This window comes from Lygodium microphyllum, chromosome 8 (assembly GCF_053477565.2).
Source record: "Lygodium microphyllum isolate KBCC chromosome 8, Lygodium_microphyllum_v1.1.10, whole genome shotgun sequence".
Lineage (NCBI taxonomy): Eukaryota > Viridiplantae > Streptophyta > Polypodiopsida > Schizaeales > Lygodiaceae > Lygodium > Lygodium microphyllum.
In genome coordinates this window covers 127,087,209-127,109,499 of record NC_141142.1, presented here as the reverse complement: position 1 = coordinate 127,109,499, position 22,291 = coordinate 127,087,209, and positions in this window count along the sequence as shown.

Genomic DNA, 22,291 nt, shown 5'->3' with positions numbered 1-22,291 from the left:
TTAAAATGTGTCTAAATGCGGAGTAAAATGATGAAAAGATTGCTGGGTTTTGTTTGCATGCCATATAGGTCGGTGAATAATTATAAAATAAGGGCCTAGTAGCACGAGGGTTTCCTCGGTGCTAGGTTCGTGCAACGCCGCATAAGAACGGTAGTTGAAAATCATTGAAAGGATGTTTCCCACATGTGCACAATATTGATTCCATAATTGTTTGAGCACTTGGCATCCACAATATGCATAAATCATGGAAATATTTAAAGGTATCAGAAATCCTGGATGCACAGCAATTGCTTTCATTAGGACCTTGACCCACGTTGAGTGAGAGACAGGACACCTTAAGCCATAGGCTAGTCGTGGGGTTTGGGGAAAAGAGAAGTAAGGACAATGGTACATTCCTGTATACGATTAAATGGTACCTTGAGTGGATTTTGTACGAAATGTTTATATGTTGAGCGACGCATCGAGGGGCCAATTCCCAAGGTGTAGGAGAGTCGCAGAGGGGTGGCGGCACTCAGTCGTTGGAGGACCCCCTATGTTTGTGCTTCGTGCCATTAGGCAATGTGTAAGGGACTCCCTCTGAGGAGTAGCGGGTGAGAGAAAAGTGGACTACAAATGACGTAATACAAACACAAGATATTTAGGAAGGCAATGTATGTGTCATCAACGCTCCTGGCCGCGAGGCCGTGGGGTTGTTGAGCGCATGAGATAGAGGTAATTAAACTCACCGTCAACACATACTCATTTTTCCTTTCTTCAAGGCATACTCATTGACAGACATTTTTCCTTTCTTCAAGGCATTCAACTCTTATTTGAGTTGAATCTTTCGTGCCTTTGTATTTACTGAAAACATACTCTCAAAAATTATCCAAGCTGCATGTGAAGTTTCTGTATTCTTGATATGTCCCAGCATAGTATTATCAATGACTGCAGATAACCAGTACATCACCTTTTCGTCTTTCGCATTCCATTCTTTCCATGCTTTTAACTCATCTGCAATCAGAGGGATACCCAGCTCTGGCTCCTTTTCTTTACCTGAGACAAACTTATAAAGGCCCTTTCCAATGAGGAAGTTTGTTACATGGAACTTCCATGAAGGGTAGTTGTTCTTGTCGAGCTTCTGAATAATGGGATTTCCACTATTCTCAGCCATTATCACAAACAAGGATACAACACAACAAGCTAGTCTTCTGCAATCTTTCACAACATGTGCACAGCAATGCACCAAGCAACCTTTTTTACTGATTGCTCAATAGTACATATAATCTGTAACCTGTTTGTAGATAAACCTTATGTTTGCTTCCTATAAACACCTAAAAAATTACAGATTCACAATCTGTAACCTGCGCACCCACTTTTGGTCAATGAAATCGAAATCACAGTGTACCTTGAAACTGTTGTTCGCAACCTTGCGGCTCTAAAACGAGGCCTGAAACGGCCTTAGACACCCAAAATAACAACGATATGGCCCTAAAGGGCTTATCTGCAGAATATACATTCATTTGCTTACACACCAAATCTCACAACAATCTGAGATTTTTGCTCGACCCTACTTCCGGTGCCTCCACAGGCACTCTCCAAGAGAGAGAGTGGAAGATTGTGGGAGCTTCTTACCTGTTGCTTGCTTGCTCGAACCTTCCTTCTTTTCCTTCACTTCAACATTCAAAATCAGCCTCTCTCAGTGGTGTGGCTTTGATATCATGTCAAGAATCATGTGGTGGGGGGACTTGCTTGAGCTGCTGCGCCAAACACACACTGTATACACAAGAGGAAGCTCACTCAAGAACACAAGAAGAGAGATGGAGGCCAAAACGTTTTATTGCTGGTTTCTTCTTCTTTTTCACACACTATACAATGTACACAAAGTATAGATAAGATACAACATAAAGGAAAGTGGCCTACTAAGTCAAACAATGCATAAGTGACTACACTAATCGACTGACACTATGTCTTTGCCAGCTGTAGGTAGGTGTAACAAACTAAATATAATACATGATAAGTCAGTGGCCATGTGAGTATCATAATGACCACCAACATTAAGTGTAGACATGCGGACCCATCTAGCCAGGCGGTCCATCATCAATGTCCACACTGTTGAGCTTGCCATCTCAACAAGAATGGTCTCTTATGGTTTCAGGATAGGATTTCCATCCCATATACTTCTCCATTTAAGCAAAAGATCATGCAAGAGATGCATTATTCACCTACAGCTAGTCACTTGGGCATATTTAAAACTTATGACAAAATTGCTAAAAGATTTCATTGGAAGGGCCTATGGAAGGATGTAAAAGACTTTGTCTTGAGCTGCGTGCCATGTCAACAAAATAAGGATAACACCTTAAAATCAACTGGTTTACTGCAGCCATTGCCTATGCTCGAAGGCAAATGGACACACATTACTATGGACTTCGGTTGTATTCCGACTTATTTGCCACTGGGGGCTTATGCTTTCTTGATCAGTTGCCTACAGTTGGCTATGCTGTAGTTGTGCTCCTATATGTTTATGCATTCCTATTGAGGGCTATGACTTGGATGTGGCAGTTTATTACCTACAGTTGGTGTGCAGCACCCCACCTTGGTTGTTTTCCAGGCCTTTTTGGACTTAGTTGGCTCTACATGTATGCTATTCGACGGTGTCTTCTGCTACTACTGGACTTGTGTCCACTGCCTTATGGCCTCTATGCATTGCCGTACAGGAGGGTGTTGATGTGTATGCGTAACCCTGGTTTCCCTATGCCTTTGGCCATTTCTTGGGACCTGCCTTATATGGCTACTATGAGGTTATGCCCATTTGCAACTTTGATGCTTACACAGGGCTTATTTCCGTGCCTTTGCACGATGTTGATCTTTATGGTCTTGACTATCTTTGGCATGTTTCCTGGGTGTTCTCTCGGCGAGCAAGATGTCTTGTTTACTCCACTCTTGCCTGGTTTAAAGACCTTAGATGTAGTCACCATTATGGTGTCCTTTGCCTATGATGACAACTGTGCTGGGAGTACTCTATGTGTTGAGATCTCAGCGGGATTTCTGGCCTTCTTTAGGAGGATGGGCATAGGATGAGTTTCCTCGTCATGTTGTCGGGTTTGTCCCGATTGTATTTATGTACATGTTGTACTGTTTTCTTTTTTTCTCTCTCTCCTCACTTGGGCACATTTGCCTTTAAGTGGGAGGTTGTTGGGGATAAAGGCCTATGCGCCTGATGCCTTGCCCGGCTGTCGGGCGCCCATTCTTTACAAACCCTAACTAATAAAGGAAGGCCCCGTGACACTTTAGTGTGGGGGTTGGAGTTTCCATTTCTAGTCTCTCCCTTTCTTGCTCTCGCTCTCCCGCCATAGCTCTCGAGTCCAACCTTTGATCCATCGCTCCCTTTCAAATAAAGAGGGAATATTTTAAGAGATTCATTAAAACTTGAAGGGAAGTTTCTAATTGGTGATGAGGCATTGAAGGTGACAAGTGAATGTAATGCCTTTGAAGTTGTCATCGCAAAAGTAAAAGGTACAAAAGGGCACACATTCCATGAGATTTTGTATTTTTTCTAATAATTTTTTTATAAATTGCATCACACTTTCTCTCTTCTCAATTTCTTACATGACCAAAAAGTGACCTCAAATCTTCCCTAATGGCCCAACCCAAGTAGTTGTGTGCTTCCTTTTCTATGTACCAAAGCACTTGCCATAACCCTACCTCACACAACTTGCTATTCCACCACCATAACCAAGCATATCCATTTCATTTTCAAAAGGAGAGAAAATAGAAAACATATGAAGATAGTAGGCTTGTTGAGAGGGCACGAAGGTGAAAGGTGAGAAAAAGCACTTGAGAGTGAGAGGCAGAGATTCCATCTCCATTCAATAAGTTGAATAGCCTAAAAGATATCTCATAGATTGAGCTCCAACTCTTAAGCTTAAGGGCTCAACCCTTGAATGCAAACTCGTGTCATTTTTAGAGATAGCCTTGGCTCACAAGGACTTAACCATCCTAACTTCACTTGACTTTACAATTGTTGGGCTAAACATGCAACAATTGAGATATTAGATGGACTTTCATTGTTTCAAAAGTTGCAACTCACTTTGGTGACCATCTCTCACCTTGTCTCTTGACACTCTTCTCTAACTAACCATGTATCCCTCTCTCTATCCCAAGAAAGTAAAAACACAAGACTAGCTTCAAAGCATATTGAATTCACCTATCTTACCTTGTCGTATTGTAGTTCAAGAGCTTAGAATCTTGAAGATGATTCCATGAACCAAACAACACGATCCAATGTCATTTCTCCTTCACATCCACCACCGACCTCACCAACAAGTCGCGGAGCTAGTAGAGAAGAATAAGAAGAAGAGAAAGAAGATGACATATCCTTCCCTTAATCCGTCACTTGACACACCTCTCACTCACTCTCTCTCATTCATTCTCAACAATGGAGACAAGATGATAGAATAAAAGAAGAGAATAGAAAGCTTCAATAGTTACATTGATAGAGCTTCCATAGTATGGATGTACCAAAATGATAAATACAATTGAGACCTCCTATCCTTATATAGATACAAATAAGGATTAGAGTGAGGTCATTTCTCTAGGGTGGTGCACTGTTTTAGAGTTAGCATTTACACCCCTTTTACATTTTAGGGTTTGCACTTGCCTTTGCATTTTAGGGTTTGTGTCATTTTTTGGGTATCTTGCCCCTTTGTGGGATCTAGGTAGCTCCTTCCTTGTAGCATGCTTGCACCTTAGCCTAATTAGACCTAGCATATACTATTCTAATCACATTTCCATGTGCACAACTTATACAATTGTTGTGAGAGTGACAAATATAACTATGGGTGATGATCCAATGTACATAGGAGTGAACCTAGCTCTCACAAAATAATACATCCATGATAATTTGATGTCTGTGAGGTATAGGAAATAATACAAGCATCCAAAAATAATCACTCAAGCACTCCAAAAATAATAGTGTACCATCAAACAAATCTAGCACTTGTGATTTGACTTTGCTTTGATCTTCTTTGACGTTAGCCTTTACAAATGAAACACTCGAAAAATAATATTCCACTATCAAATAGATTTGGCACTTGTGCTTTGACTTTTCTTTAGTCTTATTTGACTTTAGCCTTCACAAAATATTGTTAACATTACTCCCCTTTGAGATAGTTTCATGACATTCATGTCAAAAATACACGTGGAATATTGGGAACAATTGATGAAGGAGTAGCCTTGATGGAGTGAAATAGATGTTGTTAATGAAGAATTAGGACTAAGGAAGATGGTTTTTTAGTTGAGGATACAAATGACCTTTTCGGCACGGTGTTAGACAATAATGATGACAATAGTGTTGGAGACTCAACTTTAAAAGTTGGCGTTCTTGCTTAAGAATACACATGATTGGTGATATATCTTATGGAATAAGCTTGAAAGGCCATGAAAAATAATTAGAGGTTGTAGAAGTTGGGAGAGTTGGTATTGATGTAGAAGTGAGGGCACTTTCTTTTCCACAAACTATTATACCTACAAATGAAAACCTCACGTGCAATCATTTCCTAGGGGGGAGAGTGCTAGTCTTTTATTCGTGCGTTGGACATAGAAGATTGTTGGTTTGGGAAATGGGTCACGAAATCTAGACAAGCCTAAAGTGTTGTCCCATACTTAAGGATAGAAAACCATGAATAGGGTATGGTGCAAATATTATGTGAGTGCACATGCTTATATAGTCTAATACTTAGTTAGAAGACTGAAACATGGGTTCTTTTGCTAATGATGGTTGATGAGTCAAGGGAGCTTGAATTGATAATGAAGATGGGAAGGATTGTCGTGGCAGAGGAAAAAGGGACTTGTTGAGAAAGATGTGTGGGAGAGACCCATATGGGATGGATAAGAGTTGAATTCCAATCCAATAAGCTTGTGAAGAATATGTGGCTCCATTGAATCAACACAAGGGGAAATGGACGAAACTGGTCCCTTTTTGCTTGATGTACATTTTCCTTCTTTCTTTGAAGTTGAGTGAGTAGCACTGAGATGAATGAAGTGGAATGGAAAAAATGTAAGTGACTCAGGGAGACAAGTCTAACCAAGGTGAGCCAAGACTCCCTAGGTATGGCATCAACTTGATGCGCCTTGGGTAAATTAGAGGGAAAATGGGAAAGAGGACCCCTAGGTGCTGTGTAGTAGTAATTTGGTATAACTCAACAAGAACCCTTTCAAAAGTAAAATTGAAGGAGGAAAGATTGAAAGGTTGATTGAGAATAGTAAACCTAGCTCACAAGGGGGACTAGTGCATTGAGGTTCATACAATGAAGAATGAGCCTAGAAATTGAAAGCACATTGCCTTGTTATTGATGAAGTTGTTGTTGAAGAAGATCTTACTCTTGTTAATGAAGATTTAAATCCCCATTGATAAAGCAAATTGCAACTCTTCCCATAGAAGTAGATGACTAATGGATGTTTGTAGTGAAGGAATGTAGTGGACGAAGAAATTGGGATGTCAGTATAGATTGCTCTTTGATATCTTTGTCTTTTGTTAGTCTCTTAGATGATCTTATTATCATGATGTTGCTATATCTTGGAAATTTTAAACAAAGATTCTACTATTGATGATGTTGGCTTGAAACATGGAGTGCATTGCATTGTTGTGTCACCTATTATTTTGCCTATATTCACTTGGTGAAACTTTGATAGACCATGTAGTTGATGCAAATGTAAAAGATAGAAGACTTTAATGATAACTTGCTACTCTATGCCACTGTACCCAAAAGAGAAGTGAGATCACATACCTTACATCTTACCCTTGCATAAGATGTAGCATTGTTCCAGACATAAAAGTTAGTATTTTGTTGTTTTTGAAATTCACCAGTCATAGGAATTTGGATTATACTCCAATTTAGAAAAAACATCTAAGTCAGTTGGTTTGGTAGTCAGCCCACAAAGGTAAGTAATGAAATCACCAAGCAAGGAAGGTCCTGCAAGATGAGTGGCTTATGTAATTCCTCTTCAATCAAATTTTTGTTGATCAATGGGTGATATTTTAGCTACAATGGCATGTCCAAACTTCAAGCTAGGATGATAGAGTGCATTGAAGTGGTCTCTAAGTAAGTTGGATCAGATTTAGAAGGAGGGTCAGGTTTAGTAGTGCTAATTTGGAGGTGAGTCTGAGTAGCCTCCACTGAGGTATATTGGGTTTTATGTATCTCAACTTGGAAAAAAGGATGATATGAGTTAGTAGGAACATCAATATCTTTAGGTTCAAGATTTCAAGTCTCAAGCATACTACTTTAAGCTACCATGTCAATTATAATGGAAGGTTTATGTACAATACTTTGCTTTCCATCATGGAATGAAGAGTTGTTCTGTGTGCTACGAGAAGCAAAGGAAAGATGAGGTGATGTATCACTCAAACTAGGAATAAATGAATAATAAAAATGAGGATTGTACAGTAAGGAACCATGACCATTAAGAAGTTATGGGTCATGTATGAGATAGAAAATATATCTACTAACATCAATCATCGTGTTGCTTTGTCCCAATCAACTTGCAATGTGTAGCTCTTTCTTTGAAAGAAGTTTATTACACAAGGGATCTATTTCAACAAGTTTATAAATATTGATATTGTAAATAGTCACAAGACTCTAAGAGATGTAGGTGCTGTCAAGATTGTGGGAGAGAAGGAAGGAGTCTCACTTGTAGCTTTCTTGCTTGCACAATGGGGGAATACACACAAGGGTGGAGGCTGAAAACAGTTTTTCTCTTCTTAGTTGTGTAAGCCAAAAGAACTCTTATACAAAGAAATAGAAGAACCCTATATATGGGTCTCAAACCAAACTCAACTAACTAAGGTGGCATACTAACTGAGCCACAAACTAGAGTAGATAAGGATAGCTGTCATCTAGCTATTATTCATGGGCGGTGTACCAACTGTATCTGCAAAACTGACAAGTCGGTGACATAAATGCACAACGGTCACCCTGGCATATCACGAGTGGAGCTCGATATCTCAACACTCCCCCTCGAGCTCAATCCCAATTCTTGCACACCAAGCAAGTCTTTGAACTTGCGTAGCTTCTCTGCGCCTAATGCCTTCGTAAATATGTCAGCTACCTGATCCTCTGTGTTGACATAAACTAGATCAATAAGACCTAGTAAAACCCTCTCCCGCACATAGTGATAATGCACCTCAATGTGCTTTGTTCTAGCATGATAGACTGGGTTATTTGCCAAGTGTATACTACTCATGTTTTCACAATAAATGACAACTGGCCCATCTGTAGGCTGATGCATATCATAAAGTAGCTTATGCAACCAAGCTACCTCACATGCAGCCATTGCTGCACCCCTGTACTCAGCCTCTGTGCTCGACAAGGCAACTGTAGGCTGTTTCTTACTGCTCCAAGTGACTGCAGCACTCCCAAAAGAGAACACATATCCACTGGTAGATCGTCTATCAGAAATACTACCAGCCCAATCAGCATCAGTGTATCCATGCAACTGTATCTGGACTCCAGTCTCATAAAGTAGTCCATACTGCAATGTGGACATCACATACATGAGTATTTGTCTAGCTGCATCCAAATGCGGTTTCCTTGGAGCCTGCATAAACTGACTTACCAAAATAGCATAGCTCAAATCTGGCCTGGTAATAGTCATATAAATCAAACTTCCTACTATGCGTCTGTACATAGTAGGGTCTTCCAGAAGTTCACCTGTATCTGCGCTCAACTTCACATTCTGCTCCAAAGGAACTGAAATAGGCTTACAGCCTGTCATCCCATATTTGGACAGCATGTCCAATCCATACTGCTTTTGCAAGAGCCGTATCCCACTTGGTGATCTAATCACCTCAATGCCCAAGAAATAACGCAGCTCTCCCAAATCCTTCATCTCAAACTTCTGCTTCAATAGCATTTTCACATGAAGGATATCTTCATCACTGTCATCTGTCATAATCAAATCATCAACATAAATGACAATTAGCATAATACCTTTCTCTGTTTTTCTCACATAAAGTGAGAAATCTGCCTTGGAAATCTGAAAGCCAATAGTGACAAGATACTGTCCTATCTTGTCAGACCATGCTCTAGGTGCTTGCTTCAAGGCATACAATGCTTTCTTTAACCTGCAAACAAACTCAAGATGAACAACATGCACATAACCTGGTGGTTGCTCCATATATACCTCTTCTTGCAAATCACCATGCAAGAAGGCATTCTTTACATCCATCTGATGTAAAGACCATTCCTTTGATGCATCCATAGCAATGATTGCTCTTACGGTTGCCATCCTTGCAACCGGACTGAATGTTTCTTCATAATCGATGCCATATGTTTGTGCATACCCCTTGACTACTAATCTTACCTTGTATCTATTCACAGAACCATCTGCATTATGTTTCATCTTATAAACCCACTTACAACCAATTGCATACTTATCTTTAGGCAAAGGTACCAATTCCCATGTAGCATTTGCTTCCAAGGCATCCATTTCTTCATCCATGGCTTTCTCCCATTTTTCTTTTCCCATGGCTTGCTCAAAAGAAGTGGGTTCTGGTTCTTATATCACTTTGACCATATAGGCATAGTGAATGGCTGTAAATCCATCATATTTCAGCCTATCCACAGGATACCTAACTCTGGTCGACTTGCGCAAAGTAGGTTCACTCCCAGGTGCTCTCAAAACATCCATGGTCTTCCTTACTCCAGGTGTAACAATAGAAGGAATACCCAACTCATCATCAATGCTCTGTTCTGAGCCACTGGATTCACCATCCACATAAGAGTGACCTGCATTCACATCAAACATGGGCTGATCTACCTTCTCTTTTCCTTTTCGTGAAACCTGCATACCACTATCTGCATTGTTTTGAGGAGATTCTCCTGATCTCAATCTGCCTGTCCCCATGGCGAAGAATATGAACCATTGCTAGAGGACACTCCAGGTCTACTAATATTTTGTGACTACTGCTGTGAATTCTGTGCAGCATTACCATTTTGTGCATCTACATCATCAATCACATTTACTGGTTTATACTAGCTACTCATCTCATCAAAAACAACATCTCTACTCACTGTAAACTTACGTATAGAAGGGTTATAGCATCTATACCCTTTCTGCTCTGCAGAGAGTAACCAATAAGGATGCACTTATCAGCTTTTGGATCCAACTTGGATCTCAACTCATCTGGCACATGAACATAGGCAATGTAGCCAAAAATCTTCAAATGAGAAATATCTGGTTTCCTACCAGTATACCTCTCCTCTGGAGTCATGCCATGTATTGTTGCAGTGGGAGTCCTGTTCATTATGTAGACTGTTGTAGCAACTGTCTCAGCCCAATAAAAATCTGGCAGGTCTTTTTCATTGAGCATGGCACGAGATACCTCTCCAATATGCCTGTTTGTCCTTTTTGCAATTCCATTTTGTTGTGGGGTATGACTGCATGAATATTACTGCTTTATGCCATGCTCCTGCAGGAACCTTGCAAACTCATTTGAGAGGTATTCTCCCCCTCCATCTGACCTTAGGCATTTTATTTGCAAGCCTGTTTCTTTTTCAACCATAGCTTTAAGAGTTTTGAAATGCCCAAAAACTTCACTTTTCTTTTTCATAAAATACACCCAAACTTTTCTGCTATAGTCATCAATAAAAGTGACAAAATAATGACAGCCTCCAAGAGATGCAGCTTTAGTAGTTCACACATCAGAGTGGATTAATCCCAATGGCTTCTTACTCTCTTGAACATGTCTAGGAAATGGTTTCCTTGCTTGTTTTCCAAATCGGTAGGCTTCACATACCTTATGCATTTCTGCAACCTTGAATTTAGGCAATCCTGTAAGAATATTTTGGGCCTGCATTGATTTAAGTCGATGTACATTAACATGACCAATGCGTTTATGCCAGATATTAATATCTGCAACTACACGCAAACATTGCTGCACTCAATTCAGGCATGCCTGCATCCTACGTAAACATTCTGCCCTTCTTCTTTCCTTTTGCTATCAAGCGACCTTTATTTTTCATATCCTCAACAAAGCATCCATGAGGATTAAATCTGACCTGCAAGCCCTGCTCAACCATTTGACCAACAGAAACCAGTTTCTTGGTGATATTCGGGACATGAAATACATCGGACATGTATTTCTTTTTCCCATCCTGCATAGACAAATGAATTTTTCCAATCTGCACAATAGGATGTGCAGTATCATCACCAGTCTCCACAAATCCTGGTTTTTCCATTTTCCTTATATCCTCCATCCATTCTACATGACCTGTCATGTAGTTTGATGCACCTGAGTCAACATACCATACATCATTGCTTTCTTCTACACTTGTCACAGAATTATTCATGTGCTGCACCATAAACAAATGGTCATTTCTGTCATCACCTTGTCGACTAGAAGATGCATAATTCCCTTGTTGCAGTTTTCCATTCATGATATCATTCTGCTTTTTATAGCAGTCTTTAGCCATATGACCCATTTTACCACAGTAGTAGCATTCAACATTACTGTTTGCATTTTGGCCTCTTTGCCATCCACCACGACCTCTTTGGATTCCCCTGCCTCTAGAGTTACCACGTTCTCCTCCATAGGACTGGTTTTCTTGAGTTTGTTGCATATTTTGATTTCTACCACGGCCTCCAAATCGGCCTCCTCTACCTCTGCCTCTACCTCTTCTAGCATTTGAGTAGAAGACAGCTTCTTTTGAAGTTCCTCCTGAAGAAGATGCACCACCATTTCTCTGCTCCTCAGAAATTAGAAGAGCAATCAACTCCTCAAAATCAGGAAATCTTTCACGGACGGAAATGGATGTTCGGAACTGTGCATAATCCTTTCCTAGACCATTCAAGGTCACTGAGACTAAATCATCATCTTCCACTGGCGACCCAATGGAAGCAAGTGCATCTGCAATCTTCTTCACCTTCATGTGATAGTCATTGATGCTCATACTTTCTCTTTGCACATTGTGCAACTCTTGCTTGAGCCGCATTTTCCTGGCTTGCATATTTGTGCTATACATTTTTGACAAAGTATCCCATGCCTCCTTTGGCGTACTTACATCCTGAATATGCACAATCATAGAGTCTGAAATGCTGATAGACAGCCAATACATAACTTTCCTGGCTCTCTCATACCATGCTTTAAATGCCTGCATTTGCTGTTGATTGGGAACATCAGGAAAAACCGGTTCTTCTTCATTTCGTGCAACAAATTCCCAATATCCTTTTCCCATAAGGAAATTCGTCATTCTAAACTTCCATGCTTGGAAGTTGTTCTTGTCAAGCTTTTTAGTTACAATATGTGAAAGAGAATCAGACGTCATTACAGAACACTGCAAAAAATTCTGTCACTGCAAAAAACACAGCTTCACCCTCACAAGGGCAAATCTGCAAAACTGGCGAAAGTGGTATTTGACCACACAGTCACTTCCTAGTGACGATTTTGCATAAACAGGAACCAAGGATGATTCTGTAACTCCCAATGTCTCTGCACACAAGCATACGATGCAATTTCTGTGGTAACTTTTCACCGACCTGTAGAACAGTGGTCGCACATCATAAAACTAGGCCTTTTCCTGAGTGCGTGCAGAAAACTTCCGCCTCCAAAACAGGCCCCGAAATGGCCTCAAATAAAAAAAACAGGGCGTCTCAACCTAAGACAATGCACTCCTGCACTTTTCGGCTGTGCTACCTGCAGAGACTTGCTCCCAAACTAGAAAAATGAAAGCAACACTTGTCTTCTTACCAGAACACCGTGAACTTGGCTTGCTTTCTTGAGCTCCCTACCACGAACCTGGCTCTGATACCATGTCAAGATTGTGGGAGAGAAGGAAGGAGTCTCACTTGTAGCTTTCTTGCTTGCACAATGGGGGAATACACACAAGGGTGGAGGCTGAAAACAGTTTTTTCTCTTCTTAGTTGTGTAAGCCAAAAGAACTCTTATACAAAGAAATAGAAGAACCCTATATATGGGTCTCAAACCAAACTCAACTAACTAAGGTGGCATACTAACTGAGCCACGAACTAGAGTAGATAAGGATAGCTGTCATCTAGCTATTATTCATGGGCGGTGTACCAACCGCATCTGCAACTGACAAGTCGGTGACATAAATGCACAACGGTCACCCTGGCATATCACGACTGGAGCTTGATATCTCAATAGGTGCTACACATGTTAGATCATACAGTGAAGTCGAGAGTGCCTTTCTTTACTCAGTAATAGCCATTAGATAGCTACCATGCCTAGCAACTAAACCTTGACTACAATACCATTTTCTTTCAAACTCACATTGTCCCTCATCTTTCTTGGCTAATGTTGCAACTTCCTCCCTGCTTACTTTAACATTGCTCAAGGTGGAACACACAAATCAAGTGATGCTTCTTTTGCTTGACGTTGGTCATTTTCTTCATGAATTCTCCTACTATAATGTTCCTCTACCCCCCTTCGTGTGAACTAGCACTTAGGAGGGGTGAGCCTTAAACTTTAAACCTTAGAAATTTATTTTATATAAAAGAAGAATTGGATATGTTGAGTGATCATTGATTGAAACTACACTGCCAACCCCATCGATTCCAACGTCGCCACCTCCTCGATCATCTTGATGACTGTGTTGAGAAATAGGTATATGTTGTAGGAAAAGGTGCTTTGTATCCCATAAGCACAGTGAGGAGAGTGGAACAACTAGAAAGCTACATAAGCTTGTACTTGGTGTTTATTTCAATGAAAATGTCATGATACCTTTCCCTTTCAATTAGCGTCTTTGTCAAGTATCATTGTCCATTATACAAGATTGTGTTTATGAGTCCAAGCTTCCATCTTGGAACCTAATTCACTTGTGTAACAATCAGTCTAATGATTGTCTATGTCATCATGAATCTAGTCTTCATCTTCCAACCTCCATAGCTACCATGCTAGAGATCCATGTTTTTCACATGGTATCAGAGCTCAGATGAGCATGGATTAGCTTCCTTCTCTACTTTTCAGCCCCTCTTCATCTCTTAATAGCTCAGGTTGAGTGGTTGAGCTCATCTCTTACCTCTATCTCCACTTTACCTTCTTGTCTTCCATAGCTAAGAAGACTTGCAGCACTGGGAGTGCTTATATCTTTTCATAGAAAGCATATCCTTTAGAGGTTCCTTTTGTGGACCGCTTTTGCACTCCAAGAAGGCGCTCCATTTCATCACCTAAATTGGTCCGATTATTGCACGTATTTGTCGACATTGTCAAAATTCTTCCTTGTTGTTTTGAACTACACCCCTGCTGGTCTATGGCTGCCATCATCTATAGATTTCCTCTACGGACCATAGGGCATTTCTAGCCTACTATCTAAGCTACCTAATCAGTAAAGGGTTCCCCAAAATATTCTCTCTGTTGATCACAATTTGAGAAACCCTAAATGTCATCTCTGTGGGCAGCCATAGCCATTGACCTTCAAGGTCATAAAACCTTTCATTTTCTTACTTCTCTCAGTCCACTGAAGACTCTATCACTCTGTCTTAGCGAGCACTTAATTTCCAGCAAAGCATCACACTAAATCAACAAGAGAAAGAAGAAGATCAAACATCAACATTTGACATTGAGCTCCAAGATAGTATTTTTTAAAATACTCATGCAGTGTTGTTAAACACTAATCGTCTTATGTCTCTTGACACATTGAGATATAACTCTTTTGAGGGCTGATTTGTTGCTGATAAAAAATGGTAGAGCTCAAACAAATAGCAAAGTTCAATGGAGAAGGCTTCCATGCATGGAAGGAAAAGACCATGTACCACCTCATGAGGAAAGACCTTTGGGATCCCTTTGAAGATGATGAAGGTGATGCAGATGGTGGAAAAGAAGATTTAGAAAGCAGGATCCTTGTAGTAGCTCCACCAAGAATCAAAGAATGGAAGAAGATGAATAACAAGGTTTTCGAGACCTAAAACAGACCCGCCACTGGCTCTCTAACACTAGCAGGACCTCTAAGACACAGGAGACACCCGACACTGGCTCTCTAGCACTAGTTGGACCTCTAAGACACATGAGACACCCCACACGGCCTCGCGGCCAGGAGCATCTAAGGGACACACTACACTAAACTCTAATATCAATTTTGCATTTGTAATAGGACACAGTCCAATGTTTGCCTTCCCCTACTCCTCAGAGAGAGATCCCATAACATATAGGTATAATACCTTGTATCACATACACTCGAGGTAACCTCTCGGTTGAAACACTGCAGCTTCACTGCAGCTCTCCTACATCAAGGGGATTGGTCCCAAGATGCGCTTCCTCAACATAAAGAACAAGCGTACGAGCTCCACTCTCTTAGATTTATTGAACGATCCAGGAGTTGATATTTCCTCACTGAACTTACCTGAAGGAACTACTTGTCTATCCCACAGCAAGGACTTCCTCACACTCTCATCGTTTGTCAATGTTTGGCATACAAGGGCTATGTATCCATGATTTTATACCATGTGGCATGAAAAATGCAAATGTGGATGCCTGTTGTGCACAAAAATTTTATTTTAAAATAAATCAGGAAAGCGGAGTGTAAAAATCAGCCCTTCAATGATTTTCATTCTATGCGTTGTTGTTTTATTGCTAGAGACTAGCACCGAGTTTCCTCGTGCTAGTCTCTTTAACCTTAAATGATTATCGCCCTATATGACGTGCACAAACAAAATATCAGACTTTTCATCATTTTTACCACTTAAATGCTTCCACAACCCCTCTTTTCCCCCTCACCGTTTATGTGTTGCATCGTTGCATATGTGTAGGGTTTTGTTTTTTTTTTGGTAAGATATTCTTCAATGCATCCATCTCCTCATCCATAGCTTGTCTCCATTCTTTGCTTTCCACTGCTTCCTCGAAGCAAGTAGGTTCCAATGTTGTATATAAGAAACCATATAAGCATAATGCATCTTCATGAACCCATTATATGTCAATCTATCAACAGGATATCTAACCCTTTCAGATATCTAACCCATATAAGCACTACTTGGAGTCTCAACCATTCTTGCATGTGGTGGCACATATTTTCCTGCACTTCTAGTACCTGGAGTTTTTACATGAGAAATGCCATACTTGTCATCGATAGATTCATCCTCTGAACTTTTAGCCATAGTCCTCTTGCCTTTTGCAAATTTTGCACTCTTTTGTGAACTCCTCAACCTACCACTCCATGGACTATAGCTACCACTGCTTTTTGCATTCTCTTGAGGTCTAAACATATATTCTAAGTGCTGATTTCCAAACTTAGCATTTGTTGAAATCTTCTTCCCATGAGCATCGTCATCACTATTCTCATAAGAATCCAAGTCCACTACAATCTTGAGCTTGTACCATGATTCATACTCACTGAATCTAACATCCCTGCTTATGTAAACTTCCTTAGTCATTGGATCATAGCATTTGTAACCCTTCTTCTCATCATGGTATCCAAGAAAGATGCATTTTATATCCTTTGGCTCCATCTTCTTCCTCAGATCATAAGGAACATGAACATAACAAACACATCCAAAAACCGTGGAGTAGGCAACAGTGGGTGTCCTACCATACATATTTTCATACGGTGATACATGATAAGTCAATGCTGTAGGTGTCCTGTTCATGATATGTACTGCAGTATGCACTGCCTTTGCCCAATATGTCAATGGCATATTCATTTGGTTCATCATTTCCCTAGCAACCTTTGCAATGATACGGTTCTGCCTTTCTGCCACACCATTTTGTTGAGGTGTGTACTTGCATGTCACTTGTCTTTTGATTCCATGATCTCTCAAAAAATTGAAAATTCATATGATATGTACTCTCCTCCATTATTAGACCTCAAACATTTTATGTAACAAAAAAACTGTTTTTCAACCATAGCTTTAAACTCCAAAAATCTTTCAAAGGCTTCACTTTTATGCTACATGAACTACACCCAAGTCATTCTGCTAAAGTCATCAATAAAAATAATATAAAACCTGCATCTCCCACTTAACAAGACATTTGACATGGATCCCAAATATCAAAATGCACCATTTCCAAAGGATAACTATTGATTCTCCCCCTCTTTAGAAATGGTAATCTAGCTTGCTTGCCAAACTGACAAGCCTCACATACATGATCATAATTAACATAATCAAAACGAGGCAAACCACCTATTTAGTTTGCATTCATTTCAATCTTTGCAGGTTTACATGAACAATTCTCCTATGTCATAATTCAACATCCTTATCTTGAGCATGCCTACTTTCAACATACATAGAATTTTGAATGACGGGAGTACCTGCATCCAAGGCAAATAACCTGCCTTTCTTCTTTCCTTTTGTAATCAATCTGCCAGGCCTTCCATTTCAAAATTCCTCAATGAAACATCCATATCTATTGAATCTCATTTGCATTCCTTGGTTGCCATTTGACCAATTGATGCTAAGTTCTTAGTGATTGTAGGTACATAAAGTACATCCCCAAGCTTATTTTCAACTCCATCTCTAGTGACAAGTGGCAAACTACCAATATGAGTAATTCTATGCAAAGTATCATCCCAAGTAGCCACATATTCTTCATTCTGCATTTGCTATTTTTTGTCAAACCACTCAACATGATGAATCATGTGATTTGTAGCCTCTCAGTCTAAAAACCAATCATCCTCACTAGGAGGGTGTGTCATGCTTCCTAATACATGTTCCATGGCAAATAAATGGCCTCTAGTAGAGCCACCTCTAGGTCCATAATTTGCACCTCCGTAGCCACCTGCATAATGGTTATATTGAGTCCTTCCTTGACCCCTAGGCATAACATTTTGCTTATGATAACATTCTTTTTCAAAATGTCCATATTGTCCACAATAATTACATGCACCATCTCTATGTGGAGTAGATTGTCCTCTATCTCTAGAGTAAGCTCTCCTCCTGCCTCTAGGCATGAAACCACCACGACCAAAGGTACCTTGACCACATGCAAATCTATCACCACTAGAGCCATAAGATAAGCCTCAAACTCTAGATAGGCTGCCAAACCCTCTTTGATGATAAAAGACACTATCTCCACTTGCATTCTTGCTACTGCTAGATGCATTCAAACCCAACTTTATTTCTTTTGTAAGTAGTCAAAGTCTGGCACAGAGCCTCCTCTAACTGAAATAGAGGTATCCAAAGATTTATATGCTGGGCCAAGTCCATTAAGTGTGACTGAAACCAAGTCATCATCATCCACTAGTGCATTTATAGATGAAAGATCTTCTGCAACCTATTTGATCTCTGCAACATAGTCACTGATAGTGTGGTTTCCTCTCCATGCTCCATGCAATCTTTGCTTAAGTTGTATCTTCCTTGCATGTGTACATGTCCCATACATTTTCTCAATGATCTTCCCATGCCTCTTTACAAGTGTTTGCCTTCTTGATACGAGGAATCAAAGTATCTGATATGCATATAGAGATCCAATGCAAAAATTTTATGTTCTTTCTAGTCCAATCCTTGTATGCCTTCTTTTGCTCTTTCGTGGGCTCCTCAAGAAGATATGGACATGCCTCATCACTTGTAATGAGGTCCCAAATACCTCTCCCCATTAGAAAGTTCTCCATCCTGTATAACCAAACATTATAGTTGCCCTTCGTTAATTTATCTCCAACAATCTAGGTAATTTGAGTTGTGTCTGACATGTTAATGGCTGCAATTTTAGAAAATCCAACAATATCTGCTATCCCAATCAAGCATTCAACAACATGAACCAATCCACTGCCTCAATTGGTCAACTCGAGACCAAAAAATGCACCAAAATAGCCTAAAAATTCATGCAAATTCCCTTCCAAGAGAATGGATGCTATACACAAGCTCAAATCCTGTCATATACATTCATACATGATGCCCATACATCATACATTGAACCATCCAAAACAGAGCTCAAATGATGCTCATATGACCCAAAAAAATCAAAATATGGGCTTAAAATCAACCAATTTTGTTGCTATTTTTTTGCAATTTTTTGTGCCAAAATGAAGTTCTAGTCAAGCTGAAGCTACAAAAAATTTTCTACATTTTTTCTACAAATTTTTGGCCTCCAAAATGATACCCGTAAGTTACATAGGAACCCACCTTTTTGACCTTCAACCATCCAATTCAGCTCTGCAGTAGTGTGAAATCTCTAACAATGAACTAGTTCAGAGAGTAACTAGGTCATGGACACTTCGTTGTAAATGTAGCTCCTGAAAATAACCAGTTTTGAATGTCCAATGTAAACACAAGGCAATTATTAATTATAAGGCTTAGTGCTTAAGGCTTACTAAAGCTTATCTACAAGGAAAAGGAAATCAGCGTGAGCTGACGGTGACCATTCATGGCATCGATTTTCTGACTCAGTCCGTGCTGCTGCTTTTCTCTCCGCGAACCGAGCAATGACACCAGCTTGTTCGTGCACGCATGTTTGAACCTCACAATTGACCGTCTTACAGGATGGTGAGGGGTTGCTAGGTGGCGACAAGGATGGATGTCCTTGTCCTTCAAGCTCTACAAGAAGTCGCAGTTGAAAGGCAGCCAATATTACTCCCTATCGACACTATGGAGCTCCCTCCATCGCCTTGCAGTGGCCTCACGTCTGCCTTTGGACCATGTCGTCAAGCACGCCTTATGGAAATTGATCCTTGCAAACCCCCGTCTAACTTTTCAGGGTCTTGCCGGTCCTTCTTCTCCCACAATTTTGTCTATGACTCTTCCATATAGTTCCACACAAATGTGGAGTAAGTAGGCATTTGCATCATGGGGTCCGAACAACTACGTGGAAGTTACATTGGCACATATGACTTCAAGCATTTGAATTCTCGATTATATAATAAAGAATATGGAGTCATAAGGTTTGTTAGTAAGGTAGTCCTCTTGTCCACAAAAGCCAGGTTGTGGAGCTTCAAGCTCTTAGTTCATTAGTGAATGATTTTCTCTCTCTTCTCTGTCACAGACATAGATGGTTTCCTCTTCCTCATTTCCAGCCTCATTTTTCTTACCAAATGCATCTAGTGTGGACTCCTATTGCCCCCAAATCTGAGCTTTAATAGCTCATCCAATCCATAGACCTATTGCGGGTGATTTAGGTAGGGATTCATACCCGATTTTGATGATGGACAACAAGCATTCAAGCCGATGTAGACCTTGATTCGGTGAGCTCCTCGCTCCAATCTTTATCCTTGTGCTTATGATCTGATACCAATTGAGAATAGATGAGAGATTCGACGGAAATGCACAACGAAAGGTGATTGAGACACGGATATGGAGGCTCAAGCTTTCTTCATTCTCTCCTTCTTCATTCTTTCATTCTATCTTCTCTACCATCTACTTTTTCCAAGTCACAAAAGAGATATATAGCAAAGTCTTTAGGACACTTTCCACAACCTCTCACACACTTACTTAATACAACCATAGGATAAGGCTTAGGCTATGCCTTATTTCTCAACACAAGATCAAGAGCCTAAAAACCTAGCTTGCAACTCTTAAGAAGAATATTGATGAAGATGGAGCAATAGGCATACTGCTTGCAAGTGAAAATAAGGATCCATATGAGAATCTTGTGTCCACCCTAAGTAATGTTCCAAGTCTCTCGCTTAAAGATATTGAACACTCACTGCTTGATGAAGAAAGCAAAGTTAAAAGAAAGGATGCAAAGGAGAACACCACCAAAGATAGTCTCTTGTACACCAAGGGCACTTATGGAGCAAAAGGCCGTGGTCGAGGACTCAGTACCAACAACAACAAGGATTGGATTATATGTCATTACTATGGCAAGACTGATCATACAGCCAGTGAATGTTTCCACAAGAAAAGAGCACAATAGATGCAAAAAGATCACCACCAGAACCAATTCATGAATGAAGAAGAAGATGCTTCTGCTACCATCAAAAACTTTGACAGATTGTTCTAAAGACTTTTCATTGTATCTTTCATATGTTTTTTCCATATTGGATCTCTATTTTTTCCATTAGTGAATTTGCTTTGTAAAAACCCTTGCCAAAGATGTAAAGTTTCAAGCTTTAACTTGACTAGGCTGCCTATGAGCTATTCTCCCAGGCCATGTCGCCATGTAGGACCATGTCACCATGTAGAAGGAGGAGGAGCTAAGAGGATTAGGGGAAGAGAGGAAGGAGAAGAGAGGGAAAGCAAAAAAGAGGGGCAAAGTAGAATAGAGAAGGACAGAAGAAGAGAAAGAGAAGAAGAAAAGGGAGAAGGAACAGAAGAGGTGAAGAGAAGAAGGAGAGGATGGGGGAGTAAAAGAAGAGGAGAATCACAAGGGAAAAGAGAGTCAATATCATCAGCCATCAATGTTATCACACAAGGAGTCCCTTTTCCAAGCAACTGAGACTCTATATGCACACCCACCCCCTAGCCTCTAGCACTTGTGGACCCATCTCACAAAGGACCCCCTATTCACTCAATGTTTTGACTTGTATCCTTTGAGTCTGACAAAGTTGGGAGACTAGTACACAAGAGGTTCTGTATCCATAAGGAAACTCTATATGCACACCCACCCCCTAGCCACTAGCACTCGTGGACCCATCTCACAAAGGACCCCCTAGTCGCTCAATGTTTTGACTTGTATCCTTCGAGTTTGACAAAGTTGGGAGACTAGTACACAATAGGTTCCATATCCACAATGGTTCTGAAAAGGCAAAACTCTAGAGCGGGAAGTGTGAGAGCCATGAATGGAGTTGCAAGCGTTGATATCATCCCTTCCCTTGCAATAATATCCTAGGTTTTCTAAGTACATGTAGAATCTATTTGTATTTAACATGTTTCCACATTTCAAGGCAAGAATTGCTAATAGCCTCTACGTGTTAAGAATCGTGTGGTGGGGGGACTTGCTCAAGATGCTAAGCCAAACACACACTGAATGCACAAGGAGAAGCTCACTCAAGAGACAAGAAGAGAGATGGAGGCTAAAACGTTTTCTTGTTGGTTTCTTCTTCTTCTTCCACACACTTTACAATGTACACAAAGTATAGATAAGATACAACATAAAGGAAAGTGACCTACTAAGTCAAACAATGCATAACAAACTACACTAGTCGATTGGCGCTATAACTATGCCAGCTGTAAATAGGTGAAACAACCTGAATATAATAAGTAATGAGTCAGTGGCCATGTGAGAGTTATAATGACCACCGACGTGCTAAGTGTAGACGTGTAGACCCATCTAACCAGGCGGTCCATCATTAATGTCCGCATGTGTTGAGCTTGTCATCTCAACACTCCCCCTCAAGCTCAACTACATCTCTGCAACTCCAAGTAAGCTTTGAAACTTTTGAAGCTTCTCTATATCCAATGCCTTCGTGAAGATGTCAGCTATCTGATTCTG